General features: G+C 46.9%; 2 protein-coding genes across 3 annotated transcripts in view; one reads left to right on the top strand and one right to left on the bottom strand.

The window, feature by feature from the left end:
* Nucleotides 1–2269, bottom strand: part of WIPI2 (WD repeat domain, phosphoinositide interacting 2) — a 42340-nt gene extending 40071 nt beyond the window's left edge. The window contains exon 1 of the mRNA XM_088148003.1: nucleotides 2130–2269. The gene's annotated coding sequence lies outside the window, so the exon portion shown is untranslated. The remainder of the gene's footprint in view (nucleotides 1–2129) is intronic.
* A 174-nt stretch (nucleotides 2270–2443) lies between these two features.
* RADIL (Rap associating with DIL domain) overlaps nucleotides 2444–14377 on the top strand; it is a 40963-nt gene continuing 29029 nt past the window's right edge. For both annotated transcript variants that reach the window (XM_088148000.1, XM_088147999.1), the window contains exon 1: nucleotides 2444–2576. The gene's annotated coding sequence lies outside the window, so the exon portion shown is untranslated. The remainder of the gene's footprint in view (nucleotides 2577–14377) is intronic.

Raw genomic sequence — 14377 nt, 5'->3', positions numbered from 1 at the left:
GAATAAGAGTCAGTTAAAAACTGGGTCCATAACTTATAGCTTTCCCATTCATGAAATGGCAAAGGTGATTCTCCATCACATCAGGTTCACTGCCGGTGACTTCCTGTAGTTTTCTTGACAACAATATGGAAGCCAGGATGAGTTTCCAAATTTCCACTCTAGCCTACAGCACTGGAATTCTCTGCTGGTCTCCCATCCAAGTATTAACCATGCCTGACCCTGCTTAGCTTCCAAGCTTCAAAGAGGTCAGCCAGATGCTCTCCCTCGCTTTATGAGAATTGAGAATTCTTTTATCAACCCTTCATTGAAACAAACTTGGATTCCTTGAAATCTCTGTTTTTGGCTATTTTGTATTTTTTTTCTGTTTTGTGACCATTTTGTACTCTATCATCAAGGGAACGGCTGGGTTATACTGATCGTCCTAGTGTTTTGTACTAATTTTTCATGACTTTGTAACTTTAGAAGAATGTCGGTGGGTTAAACTTTCTGACTGATTTTTTTTTTTGGAAAAAGAAGTCCTGTATTTTAAACCGTTTGTCTCTTGTTTAAAAATAAGTATTTTATATTTAACACAGTATTATTTAATGCCAGTTGTAATACAGTCACGTTAGTGAAGATGGTTTCTTGTGGAATAAGATTTAAATAATAAAAAAATAACTCCTTTGTGTTCGTATTTATTGTTATGAGAATGGGAAATGGAGTTTTCTTGGGAAGTTTTATAAAGGGGAGGCCATCATCAACATGCTGATGATACCCAGCTTTACAGGTCATGGACCGTTAACAATTAATTCTCATAAATCTGATGTAGAATTCAATTCTAATTGGAAACCATTCTTGGACTGTAACTTTATACATGGATTTGCTCCATACTCAAAATTTGGGTTTCTCTACATGCAGAACTTACATTTTAACAATGGAAAGTTAAATTTCTAGTACTGATTTAATGTATAAATGTTAGGGATTTATACTGTGTGTTAGAGACCTGAATTTTTTTTTTTTTAAACTGGCATGTTATAATATCATAAATAATTAAGAACAATTGGAAAATAGCCTTTATGATTTTTCACCTATTTGCATATTATTTGTATTTTGTTCTTTTACTTTTTCTTTGTGTTTTAGATTTCCCTTTGCTTATTATATTCTTGCCTTAAAAAACCCGTTCAATAAAAAAACAGTTCATTCTCTCTCTCTGCAGAAGGACCCGTATTGTGAAAAAAATTGCTATGGCAGCTGAAGCTTTTAACTCTCATTATGGATGAATCTGGAATAGGTTTCCTCAAAAGTTGATGCACCACAGTATGTTTCTTTACCCTTTTAATGCGAAGGCTTCTGTTTTTTGGACTAAAAACGTCCATCTGATACGCTTTCCAGCGTCTTTATAGATTTTTTAAAAAACCGCACGTTGCAACTGTACGTTGCAGCTCGCCTAGCAGTCGGCTGGAATAACCAGCGGTACCTCATTTTTGTGCAAACAGGGTACACAAAGATCATTACAGGGGAAATGAATGTAAAGGGGAAGATTGCTTCAGAGTTCGCTTGACGTGTGATGTGGCATTTATCAGCAAAGCGAAGCGACACCATCAGGGTGAAATCGTCACGGCACACCAGAACCATGATCCACAAAATGCCATTGGGTATTTTATTGCCACTCGCTAGAGACCGGTCTACATTTCTGCTTTTTCAGCTGCTGACATGCAGCTCCTCCTCAAAAGTTTCAATTCCCGTTCCAGGCGGCCCAAACAGGAGATCTGTCTAGCCCACACAGAGGAAAGACCCAGGTTCCCACCACCTTGGAGAACAGTTGAACGGGACGATTCCAACATCTCCTGGAAGGGTCCAGAGTGGGAGAAATCCAATTCAGGGGAAAGTTGAAGCAAAACGGGGTCAAAGGGCCTTAGAAAGAGAATTTAGGAATCTGGAAAGCGCTGCTGTCTGCCTCTAAAGGCATACTAACCTGGGTCATTAAATCTGGGTTCATTCGGATGAAGCCGGGCGGCCGGTTTCCCCCAAAGCCGCTGAGCAGGAAGTCAAAAGCGCCGGTGGGTCCAAGCGCAAAGAGCTGGTTGCCCAAATTAAAAGGGGAGGAGGAGGAGGAGGAGGAGGGGGCGAGAAAGGGGAAGCGCACTTACCGACGTGCAACGCCTTTGGGGTCCACCGACACTCCCCCGAGTCACCGGCCTTTTGGCCACGGGCTTCTCTCGCCGTTCCGCTCGCAGAGCTGCAGCACGCCCAGCGCACGTCTGAACGGGACCCTCGCTCGCGCCACTCGTGCCCCGCTGCGCTCCAGCAGAGAAAAGAAATCCAGCCCGGGAAGGGGCGGAAGGCGGCGAAAGCCCTCGGCCGCCGCGCACCGCCCGCAACAGCCGTCCGCACCGCCAACGCGTTGCTGGGGCGCGTTTCGGGGCGCGGCAGCCGCTAGGTGGCGCTCCGCCGCTCCAGCTGCCGGGACGTGCCGAGAAGTCGCCTCGCCTGCGCTGGGCTTAATTCGGCTCAGCCTCGCTGGCTCGCCCGGAGCCGCCACGGCGCCGAACGGGGACGATGCCCCGCGGGCGGTGGCGGAGACCCCGGCGAGGAAGGTGAGTGGGAAGTTGCCGCACTTTGCCAGTCCGGGTCGCGGGGGCGGGGGGGGGAGCGGAGGTGCGCCCCCTCCCCGTTCCAAGTCGGAGGCTGGGGTCTGCTTTTCTGGAGTCGGATTCGGGGGAAGGGGTGGGGGGGCCGAAGACAGGATGCACTGATAGGCCGGTCCTACCCCCCCCGCCCCCCTTCTCCAATTGGCACCCACAACGGAGGCAGAACGATTTGGAGCAGCGGGAAGAAGAGTGGCCAAGGATTGAGGCAGAGGGAGCCGGAGCTAAAGACCTTTGGGGAGCAAAATCCCGGGGAGTGGGGGGGAGATTGCGGGGTCCCCCAAAGTGAATTCACAAAGGGAAGCGAGTTGCTGGTCGCGTGTCATGGGTGGAGGGGGAAGGAGGGGCCCCGGAGGGAGGTCAACCCAAGTGCCAAGCCCTCAACGAAAAGGCGGGGGGGGGGGGTTGCCCAAGGTCTGTGCCCAAGAAGGCCTGGAAGTCCTTTAAAGCCGATTTAAAAGGATTAGCACCTCGGTAGGACACTTTGCTGGCACTGGAGATTGCTTGCCTGCCCCCTCGAATGCGCTCGAAAATGCTCCTTTCCGTCAATCAACACTCTGGGTTTTGTTAGGTGGCTGAGTTTGGAAGTTGGACGCTGGCTGTCCTTCTGGTGTCAGGACACAGGGCTAAATGCATCTGATGTGGGAAGGCAGGGCTCGAAGCAGATGAGGGCAGCTCTGGCAAGGCCCACCCGCCCCCCTGCATGCCATCGCTGCGGGGCTTGACCTCCCGCCTGTCCTCCCTCTTCTGAAATGTCGTTGGGTTGGGACTCTTGTGTCTGTAACATCTGAGATGTGAACGGTTTTCCTAGAACCCGGGCAGGGGTCTCCTATGTGCTGTGCAGGTTGCCACCGTAGCCCGTTGCAACAGAAGCTCGCGTGGATGGTGGTGTGGAGATCCCAGCCGAGAGGGGCTTCTGCTCTGTTTCCTTTGGGGTTTGGGAACTTGTTTTGAAGGCTATCTGTGCAGAATGGTCAAAACGGTCCATGTTTGTTGGACAACGTTCAAGGCATCCTGTTCCTCTGGGGCAGACCTCATGGCACAATATGGACAGACCCATTCTGACGTTATCGAGTTGGGGGGTCGCTTTTGTTTCTGCAGTTTTGTTCCTCAGCTCATGCTGAGCTAGAAGAAATGACCCCGAGCAAACCTATGATGTGGTTACTCTCAAGGTCTCTCCATGCCAGACAAGAGGCAACCCAAAGAATAACATGGTTCTTGCATTGGAAGAGTGATGGGTGGAGAATCCAAGGTTCATCCCAGCTAGCTGGCAGTATCCAGCCAACCTTGGTTGATTCTGGAAAGCTAGGCAAGGTCAGATCTGGTTCATATTTGGATGGGATCTCCAAGACTGTAGGTTAAATAAGAAGTCAGCAGTGATAAAAAACTACTTCTGTACTTTTGCCAAAGAAAAGTATATGGTCTGTCCAGAAGTTTAATGCAACTCGAGATAATCTTTCCCTTACTTCTTTAAATCCAAGATTTAATTCCGGTATCTGCAGTTGGAAAAGCTAGGTAGCTCTTCCTTTTGTGGGGAGGTGAAGGAATTCTGCCTGGATACCTAGAAAACTATGAACAGTCTTCCCCATATCACCATGGTCGACTGGCTTTCTCTATATCACAAGACTCTAGAGGGGTTGGACTACAGCTCCTATCCTCCCCCAGCCGTGTGACCAAAGATCTGACTTTGAACAGGGCTGACTTCCCACATGTTGTCTCTTCTCAGGTCGGGTGTGGCGTTGGTTTTAAGTAGAACGTTGCTATGAAGAACTAGTGGCATTATGAGAACAGGCCCTCAAAGTCTCAGTGCTGGATGGGGTGGTGGTGGTGGAGTGGCTTCTGTGAGGTTGTCCAGTAATTCCCCCCAAATCTTCTACATCCATGGGATTGAATAATCCTTCCTGCTCAAAAGAGATGGTCTCCAGCAGTGTTCCTCAACCTTAGCAACTTTAAGATGTGTGGACTTCAACTCCCAGAATTCCCCAGCCACAGACAAGATGGGAATCACAAGAGGAAAGAACACGTGGGAACATAATCAGAGAGCGACCGTTTCTGTAGGAAATGAGCATGTGATGCAAGCGCATAGAGATTAGGAGACACAAAGACAGCAGCTTTTCTTGCAGGCGTCAGCAAAGCAAATGTGATTCTCTTTCCTTCTTTCATTTTTGGTTCTTCCCCAAATAATATGCGCTCCATGAGTAGCGGCCCAAGACGTTTGCTTATTTTCTTGTGTTCATGGAAAGTGCAGCTAGGAACACCCCCCCCACACACACACACACAAAAGGGGCAAGTAGAAGCTGGTCTGGTTGTCCTTGGTGACCCAACTGGGCTTAGCTATGCCAGTGAGACTCATCATGAAAACTTTTCTGCTCTCAAGTCGGATCTAAATTGTGCCAGCTACGGTGAACTGGACCGTTGGGGGCTTGGTTGCCCTCCCCAAATGCTTTGATAGTCTTTCAACTGGGTCTAGATCAAAGATTTGGAGGTGACCATCCACATCTTCTGTTTTTTCAATGTTGGCTTTTGTGCTGTAATTTGACTAACATTCAACAGGAGGAGGAGAAGGAACTCTACCTCTTACATTTCTGCTCCATGGAGACCCAAGCACTCTGGTCAGGCCGGGGCAGGGGGGCGGGCAGAAACAAAAACCTCGCTGTTGTTGCGGTGAATTTTCTCCTCCTTGGTGTGTGTAATTTCTGAGCGGTTTCAAAAACAGAAGAGGTCGCTTGAGAAAAATGAAGTCAAAACAAGGACTGGACTCTGTTTTACGTGTTAGGGGGCTTTGCAAAAAGCCAGCATTAAAGCTGGTGCTTTTCAGGGCCTGTGGCGTCGCTTGACCAGCCTTAAGGATGGGAGCAGTAGCGGATTCTGTGGGACTATCCATTTCCGGCGCTCTGTGCGGTTGTATCATTATTACGGCTGTCATAAAACCGTCATTAAGCAGCCTTCAGAGACCGTGGTGTTTGGGAAGAGCTGGAACACCAACACAACTCATTTTTTTGTCTTTGCGTTGGGCCTTTCGAGAGGCAAACAGCGTAGCAGCTCAGTGGCCCGTGCCTGGACTGGAAAATCATTTAAAATTCCTACGCCCAGCATGAATTTTTAAAGAGCCAACAAGATTCCAGCACCAGCTTTGGGTGCATTTTTTTTTTCATTTCTTTGCTCCGTTTTAAGTGATTCAGAGGATGAGATTTTTTTTGGTTTAGCCCACTGGCTGGGGTGGGTTGGATCCGAAATCTTCACAGCCAGTTGGTTGGCACAAGCATTATGAATCTTCAGATTTTTTTTTTTTTTAACACGGTCCTGCTCTGAAGCCTTTTAGAACGGGCTTGGTCAGCAGAAACAAAGCAGGTTTTTTATTCAGAAGGTTTGCTGGAAAAACCTCTGTGATTTTCCCCAGGAGTTTGCAGAAGTTGACGCTCCTCCCCACCCCCAAGGACAGTTCTGTCCAAATGCATAAGCTCCAGATTTAAGTTGCAGGTACAGGTCCTGAAAATTATGAGTGGGACTCCCCCCCCCCACAAATCCTTCCAGACTTTTGTATGAGATAGAAAGGGGAGAATGATTTTAAACACAAGGAGCAATGGCATTCACATCATAGAACTAATTTAACTTAACAAGCGTGGCTCTCGGTCCTCAGATGGAGGGCGATGGCCATAAAAAAAAGGAAAAAAAGCTATGCCTTAAAGCAGTGTTTCTCAACCTTACCAACTTTAAGATGCGTGGACTTCAACTCCCAGAAGTCCCCAGCCAGCCCTGCTGGCTGGGGAATTCTGGGAGTTGAAGTCCACACATCTTAAAATTGCCAAGGCTGAGAAACACTGCCTTAAAGTACAGTGGTACCTTAGGTTACGAACGCCTCTGCTTACGAACTTTTCGGGTTGTGACCAGCTCCGGCCGCAAAAATTTACCTCGGTTTGCGAACTCCGCCTCGGGGTACGAACTGGATCCGCGGCCATTTTCCGCCATGCCACGTGGTCCGCGGCCATTTTCTGCCCGTGCCACGTGGTCCACGGCCATTTTTCCGCCTGTGCCACGTGGTCCGCGGCCATTTTCCACCCATGCCACATGGTCCGCGGCCATTTTTCCGCCTGTGCCACATGGTCCATGGCCGTTTTTCCACCCTGCCGCGCGGTCCACGGCCGTTTTTCCACCCTGCTGCGCAGTCCGCAGCCGTTTTTCCGCCCTTGACGCGTGGTCTGTGGACGCTGGAATGGATTAATGGTAATTACATTGAACCTTATGGGAAAATTTGCTTCGGGTTGTGAACAAATCGGGTTGCAACCAGAGTCACGGAACAAATTAAATTCGTAACCCAAGGTACCACTGTAACTTAGCCTACAGAAAGGAAGAAAGCTTGGAATAACCAAGGCTGAGTGACATGCACACCTTGATTGATCGATCTGCCGTAAAGGAAAGAAGCCCCCGTTCAAATTTTCAGAGAGGGGAGGACTTCCACAGGCTTCTCTGGTCCAGTTCCCAATTAAATAGGAGCAACTGATCTCTTTGGAAAGCAAGCTGTCAGCCTTGCGAGGTAGTCCAGAGAAGAAGCACACCCAGAAGTACTAGCTCTAGCTTTATTGTAAGGTGACATTAACAGAACCTTGCAAGTCTGAACGTACATCTCCCTCACCTCGCCTTTCCAGCCCAAGAAACTAGGGAGGGTCCCTTCTGAGATGTTTTCCACACCTCCACTGCTTCTGTGGGCTAAGCTGCCTCTTATCTGACTGTTGCCTAGTCTGCAGCTCTTCCTCCTGTCTCCCAAGGTCATTTCCACTTACCATTACACAAGCAGAGGCCCAAGGTGTAGTCAAGATGGCAACCATGAAGGTGCCATCAAAGCTCGGTCTGTTTTTAAGTATGTCAGAGCTTCCACTGCACCATTGTGGCCACCACCTTGACATTTTTTGACCACACCTTGGGAGTCTGTCATCTGCTACTTATTTCAAGCCAGTGGGATAAGACCAGGGAAGACGCAGGGTGGGAGATTTTCCAAGGATGCTCCACCAGCAGCAAACAGTTGATGTCACCCTGTGGCTAAATGCTTAGTTTGGCTCGATAGAAGGTCAGGATATATAATTTGGCAGAAAGCATAGTTTTGCTTTGGATTCATATTTTTTTCCCCTTCTACTTCCTTTGCTGTTTTGGAAATATTATGTTTTCCATATTGCAACTCCGGAATAACAATTCCTCCCTCTCTCTCCCCTCCACATGTTAGTTTCTTGCCTGCTTTTTTGTTCCATGAAGACAGTGAAGGTTTAATTGATTTCCATACACAAGGCAAAAAGGGGATGGGGGAGGATTAGATATCAAGGCAAAGGAAAAGGGAATCAAAGTACAGTGATGCCAAATATAGCCCCTCAACCAGGGTTTCTCAACCTTGGCAGCTTTCAGATGGGTGGACTTCAACTCCCAGAATTCCCCAGCCAGCCTTGCTGGCTGGGGAATTCTGGGAGTTGAAGTCCACCCATCTGAAAGCTGCCAAGGTTGAGAAACCCTGCCCTCAACCAATTTGATTTATTGGCAGGGCCATCAGCAAATTATAGTCCTTAGAATGGCTAATGAAACAAAAACATGTTCAATCAAATAATTATAGAATAAATGATGGGAAGCAGGATAGTTACCAAAATAATACAATATGCCTAACATAATCAGATCTGAGTACAGGTCCATTATCTGGGTGGGAAAAGGAATCTATAGCTTAACAGTAAAACATATTTTGCAGGTAGAAGTCCCAGGTTCAAACCCCAATCTTTCCATGAAGAGTTGGAAAAAAGTCTTGGCCAACATTTTGGAGAGTGGCTGCCAAACAATGTTGGTAGTATTGGACTATATGGAGCAAGGTTTTGATTTCGTAGACCATTTCATGTTCATCAGTAGACAGGAGCAAGTTTGAGTTTGGCACCTCAGCTTTCAGTGTGGGCAACAGAAGCTAGATGGATTAAAGATCCAACTGAGCAGAAGACAAGTTTCTATTTATCTAAGGAATATCCTGAGTTTGATCCTTGAGATCTCCAGTGTGGCTGAAAAAATTACTATTGGAAAGCTTGGAAAGCAACTGCCAGTCAGAGTTGAGAACAGAAGTTAGATGACTAACGATCTGGCTCAGCAGAAGGAAATTTTCTATGTGTCTTTAGAAGGACCCAGATTTGATTCTTGAGTTTTGATTCTTGAAAACGTCTTGCTGAAAGCTTGGAGAGGAGCTGCCAACCAGTGCTGATTATATTGGTTTGATGGGCCAAGAGTCTAACTCAGAAGACAAATTCCTATTTGCCCATGTTTGAAGTGTGGCATCTCAGCTGCTGCCAGTCAGTGTTGGCAATAAAGACTAGATGAACCAAGAGTCTAACTTAATAGAAGGTCGCTTTCAAGCTTTCATGCATTTGCGCTCACTGGCTGGAAAACTGGACTACAGGGAGAAATTTACTGTTTACTAACCATTGGATATAACTCAGCCTGTATATTTGTTCTTGGCATCACAAAAGCAAAACAGCTATTGCAAAGGTGTGCATGTTTTTGTGGGTTATGTGCCCTTGGATGTGTACAGGACACTTCAATTTGGAAAGCAGTATATGTATGCAGGGGGTGTATGTGACCAGATCAAAATTTAACTAGCCTAAATTAAAATTAAATATAGCAAATGGATGTATTTTAACAATTATCCTCTTCTGCCACATTAAAGTTTACAATTAGCAACTATAATTGGGGTAGTCTCCAGTGAGGGGCACCCCAGGGACTCAGCACCCATACGGCTCTAGCCTCTGAAATGCAGACAATTTGGAATGTGATCAGATTTTCCTAAAATAATTAGGGAGTAACAACAGCAACAACATAGCTGGGAATGTGTGCATCTATCAAGCAGGGCAAGGGAGGCTCAGTTCAAGGTGACCTTGAAAGCAATCTGGTTTTAGAAGGTGACCTTTGGAAAGTTGGTTTTGCAGGGTCTCAGCAGGGAGCCAAGAAAGCTTTTTTTAATAGCATTAGAAGAAGAGGACCCCCCTCCCCCACCACACACACTTGTGTGCAACCAAGGGTGCAAAGAATCTTTCCAGCAGCCAGCAGAGTGTGACGCGTCACCCTGCCAATAGATGTCCACTATGGGATGTGGTTCTCTGTGCTGTCTCAGGCAGACACAACCATCCTTGAGAGTCCAGGCAAGCACTGCCTGGAAATCAGGGGGAGGAGGGCGTTGACGCTGTGTTTTGCTGTGAGCTAGAGGACCATCTGGCTGATAGGTGTTTGAAGGATTTGTCAAACCCTGGGTCTGAAGAACCCTCAGCATTGCTAAGGATCAGGGAAGAGTCAAAATCAACATAGGCACTTGGGTTGCAAGGAGCAATGGTTTGCTTCAAGCAAGCTATACAGGTTTCTTGTTTTGCCCTCCCCTTAAGAGATCTAGCTTTGGATGAGCCAGGTGCATCCAGGCAGATGGTTTAATATGCTTTCCTCCAGTCCATGAAGAGGGACTGTGTTGGTAGGATCTGCTCTGCCCCGTAGCTGTTCTCAGCTGTGTCTTGGTAAGGCCAATGGGCTGTGCTGGGTCACCAGGTTACTCTGCAGCAAATTTTGGTTCAGCCTTTGGAGGATTTCCCTGCTGGTGGGAAAAAGATCCATCAGTTGCTCCCTCCAATTTGGACCAGGGTTATGGGAGGAGTTGAGTTTTGGCAGATGGCTCGAGCTGCAGATTTAGCCGTCGGTCTGAACCATTAAGTATAAGCAGTGCTGTAATGATCTGGGTGCAACCTGCCTGTCTGACGTGTGTAGGAAATAATGCCCTAGACCCAGTGATTCTGGGAGTTGAAGTCCACACATCTTCAAGTTGCCAAGGTTGAGAAACACTGCCCCAGACTGTAATGGTATGTGGGAAAGACCTTGAGAGATGGGGCAAAGAGATGCTGCCTAGGGAATGGTCAGATAAGGGGGGGCATAGCCTGCAGCTGGATAGTGGGTGGGGCAAGAGGCTCAGAAGAGACCCTCCCTAGTTTCTCGGGCTGTAAAGGAAACGGTGGGAGATTTGTACTTTCAGACTTGCATGATTCTGTTGATGTAGCTTTACAATAAGGTAAAATTAGCTCATCTGGTTGTTTTTCCTGTCTGGTCTATCTACCTAGTAAGGCTGACATAGACTGAGAAGCAAGTCACTTTGCAGATCTCCTGGTCTACCACTTCCTCTAGCAATAGCTGGTAGACCAGGATCTCTGTACAGCGACCTCCGGTCAGACTGGTATAGACACCAATGCATGTCATGTCACAGTACAGGCAGGTTGCTGTACAGATTACTTGGGGCTATTACTCCTCTCCTGATGTCAGGTCAATCCAGAACACAACCCAAGTGACCATGGAGGGAGGACAGCAGTGACCAGAAGGATGGGGAAGCCCATAGAGCAGCTGAAGGCAGCCCTTACAGACTGGGCAGATCCCAGCCCAGCAAATCATTTCCCACCGTTGCTGCCAAAGCCCCACAAATGGTGTATGCAGCAAAGCTTGTGCCAGACAGGAGATGGAAGATACCCCTTTCATGGCAGATCAGGAACCTACCCAAAGTTACTAGCTGGGGATAAGAAAGAAGAGAGCCTCAAGCAGCTGAGTCCTTCAAAACCAGTTAGTGAGGCATCGTGGAGCCAAAGTTGGGGGAATGTATGGATGGGAAGCGCCTTCAAAACCACACCAGTTGGGTTTGGCACTTTGTACCCTAAAATTTGCCTCCGAGTGCTTATTCTCTAGAACACACCTCCGTCCACTCTGCAGAAGATTGCTGATTGCTCATTCCTATACTAGCCTTGTAGTATGGGCCTTTGGACCAGAAGTATTCTCCAAGGCACCTTCTGATATTGGTGCCAAATGTCAGAGATGTGCTAACTGAAGAGCAGGATTTGTGGGTTCTTGACATTTTGGAGCAGGAAACACACAGAACTGTAGTGTTACAAAGATTTGACCAGGGGAAACAAGGCAAACCAAAAGCCTCCAACTCCAAATCATCCTTCCTCCTCCTCCTCCTCAAATAAAGGAACATCTGTCCACGTGTGGGATAGAGCCTTGCCTGTTTTTCATCCCACTTATGTAGCCCTTGTGCACTCCAAACATGATTAGGGATCCGGCCAACTAAATACAGCTTTTTGTCAGTGCCCTGCAAAAACTGAACCAGTGCATTTATGGTTTGATAAGAGTCACCTGTAAAGGCTGGGTCCCCACATCTGCTGAATAAAGACTGTTCGTTCTCCCCAGAGTGTGACAGATAAATATGTTTGAGGCTAAATAGGTAATTTAATAATGTCAGCACAAACCCTTAAGATGCCAAGGGTGCGTCTAGAATTGTGGCTAAATGCATGATCTGTGAGCAAGGAAGGCATTGATACATGTTAGTGGCGGGTTCAGTTCAGAGATTGCATTTCCAAATAGTCACTACTCTGCACCTCGTTTGGGTTAATGGTGCTGGTCTACCTTCTGGAGCTGTTGACTGGGAAATTGTTGTACGTTGCTACTATTTCATTGTCAAGTCAGCGTGGCACACAGGATTTAGTCTTTCAAAGCCGCCCAAGAGGAAGTGGATTTGTAAGCTCGCTGGGAAAAATCCAGAACATAGAGTTTGACAGCTCTGCTGAAAACAGCAGTGTGCTTGGAGGTAGGGCGCAAGTCACCAATCTGTAATTTAAATTGAATCATTGCCTGTCCCTAGGTGTGGGTCATCCCTAGCTTCTCCCCACAGCCCAGTCCAGATAGGCAGAAGATAAGCAGGGTCAAAATAGGAAAGCGTGCTGTATAAGCGGATGGTTGCCGAACAAGCATTCATATTATTCTGCAGAACGTGTTTTCCAGGGTGGGAATATCAAATGATAGATGTTTGTATGTGGGAATGAATTGCAAGATTGTCAAGAAGCTGAGTTTTACATCCAGCAAAGCCAGGATGTTGCTTCCCTGCCTTCTCTTCCCCCGCCTCTTTCCAGCCAAGCTTTAATACGTCCTTTGTGTGGAAACTTGAAAGGACCTCGTTTCAAATTGATCTCAGCCACCAGGCGGGGTGACTCTCTTTCCCTAAAAATAGAAGCTGAGATTTTGGTGTGTAATTGTACGTCCCTACAAGCTGTGGTCTTGCGCAAGGCGGGAGCTTGATAAAATAGCAAAGTGATGGCAGATACCCTACAGGTTTCATTAACCTCCCAACAGGGAGAAGATGTCCGTCCCACCCGCAAAGGGGCCTTTGGAATGTCCTCCACATTCTTTGTGGAGGAGAAAAGGCAATATATATTTAGAAAGGATTCAGAGAAAGCATGCAGCTGTATTAGTCCCCCTGCCTGGCTGAAGAATACCAACTTGGTAACCCTACGTAGGAACTTGCGTGTACTGTAAGCTCAGACAAGTTAAAAATTCGCATCCAGACGATCCAAATTCTGTATCAAAGAGAAAGGTGGCTGGTGCTGTTGGCATAAATGATGCAAGTAAATAAAATTCTTGACATTTTGTTTGGGGAATTTTTACACGTTGCAAGATCGATCTTCTCTTGACCCAGAATCTGGCTTTGGTTGGCAATGGGATAGAAGAAGGAACTAGGTAGAAGGATGGGCAATAACTGGATCTGGATTTGCTGGAAGATCTCCAGATGGTTTGCTGTTGTGTTCAATGATTGCAAGGACAAAATGACTTTTTTGACTTGCAGTGACATTGCTGGACTGAGCAAAGATTGGGGCAACCCACAGGATGGGCCAGAACGACTGGGACCATTGTAATATTTGGAAAACACACAGCTTATAAGACGCTCTGGTTCAGGGTAGGCAGGAGATAAATTTGGATCTGGGTGATTTTTGGTAGAGTAGTAAGTGTTTATCCCAATTATTCTTAACAATAGCAGCCGCAATGTGGTTCTCTCTCTACGTTATACTACTGAAATGAAGGCAAAACAGACTCCTTGGGGAATACTAGGAATGGATTAAGGAGAGACAGTGATTCCAACTAGTTCTAAGTGTCTGCCTTTTGAAATAGGCTCTGCCTGGAATCTTTCTGCGTCCAGTAAAAAAGTATGAATTCTATACCTCTGAGCCCTCACTGGAAGAGATCTACCTTCCAGTCTAGAAAAAAGGAATAAGAAGTCCAGGCTCAAAACAAAACATATTGGTTGTACTTTACCAGCAAGTAAATGAGAAGCGAGGAAACTTTGGGTAGCTGGAAGCTACCAGTAACATTTTTGGCTGGAGTAAGGGTGGCCATGGGTCAGGCAAGATTGCAAAATGGGCATGGCTACATTCTGACTATGGTGGGGCTGAAATTTTCCAGGGATAAGTTTTCAAGTTTGGAGGGAGGTAAGGATTTATATTTGCTTGTTTAAAAAAAACATGGAAAGCCTGTTTTAGGGGTTGCAGTTTTCTCCTCAACATGGTTGAAGACTGAGCGGTTGGAGTTGTGAAAAGTAGGCTTGTAGGCTGTACGTTGCCCACTGCTGGTGTACATATATAGGGAGGCATGGCTCTCCTCCAAACGACATTTCCCAGTGCTTAAGAAAGAGGTGGGGTATACTGTATGGTATTTGAAAGCCCTAAGTCAGTGTTTTTCAACCTTGGAAACTTTAAGATGCTGGCTGGGGAACTCTGGGAGTTGAAGTCCACATCTCATAAAGTTGCCAAGTTTGAAAAACACTGCCTTAAGTGATTTCACCATGCTTCCTCTTGTCCTTCTTGTACCATTTGCAAAAAAATGTTAGTAAGCTGCCTCTGGGACACTAGCCAAACGTAAGATCTTGAAGCCACCTGTGCTCCAGT

Source organism: Python bivittatus, unplaced genomic scaffold (assembly GCF_059951505.1).
Source record: "Python bivittatus isolate LINGU-HERP-01145 unplaced genomic scaffold, Pbiv_v1 ctg000560_np1212, whole genome shotgun sequence".
Lineage (NCBI taxonomy): Eukaryota > Metazoa > Chordata > Lepidosauria > Squamata > Pythonidae > Python > Python bivittatus.
The sequence above is the reverse complement of the archived record's forward strand: the minus strand, read 5'-3'. Positions and strand labels throughout refer to the sequence as shown.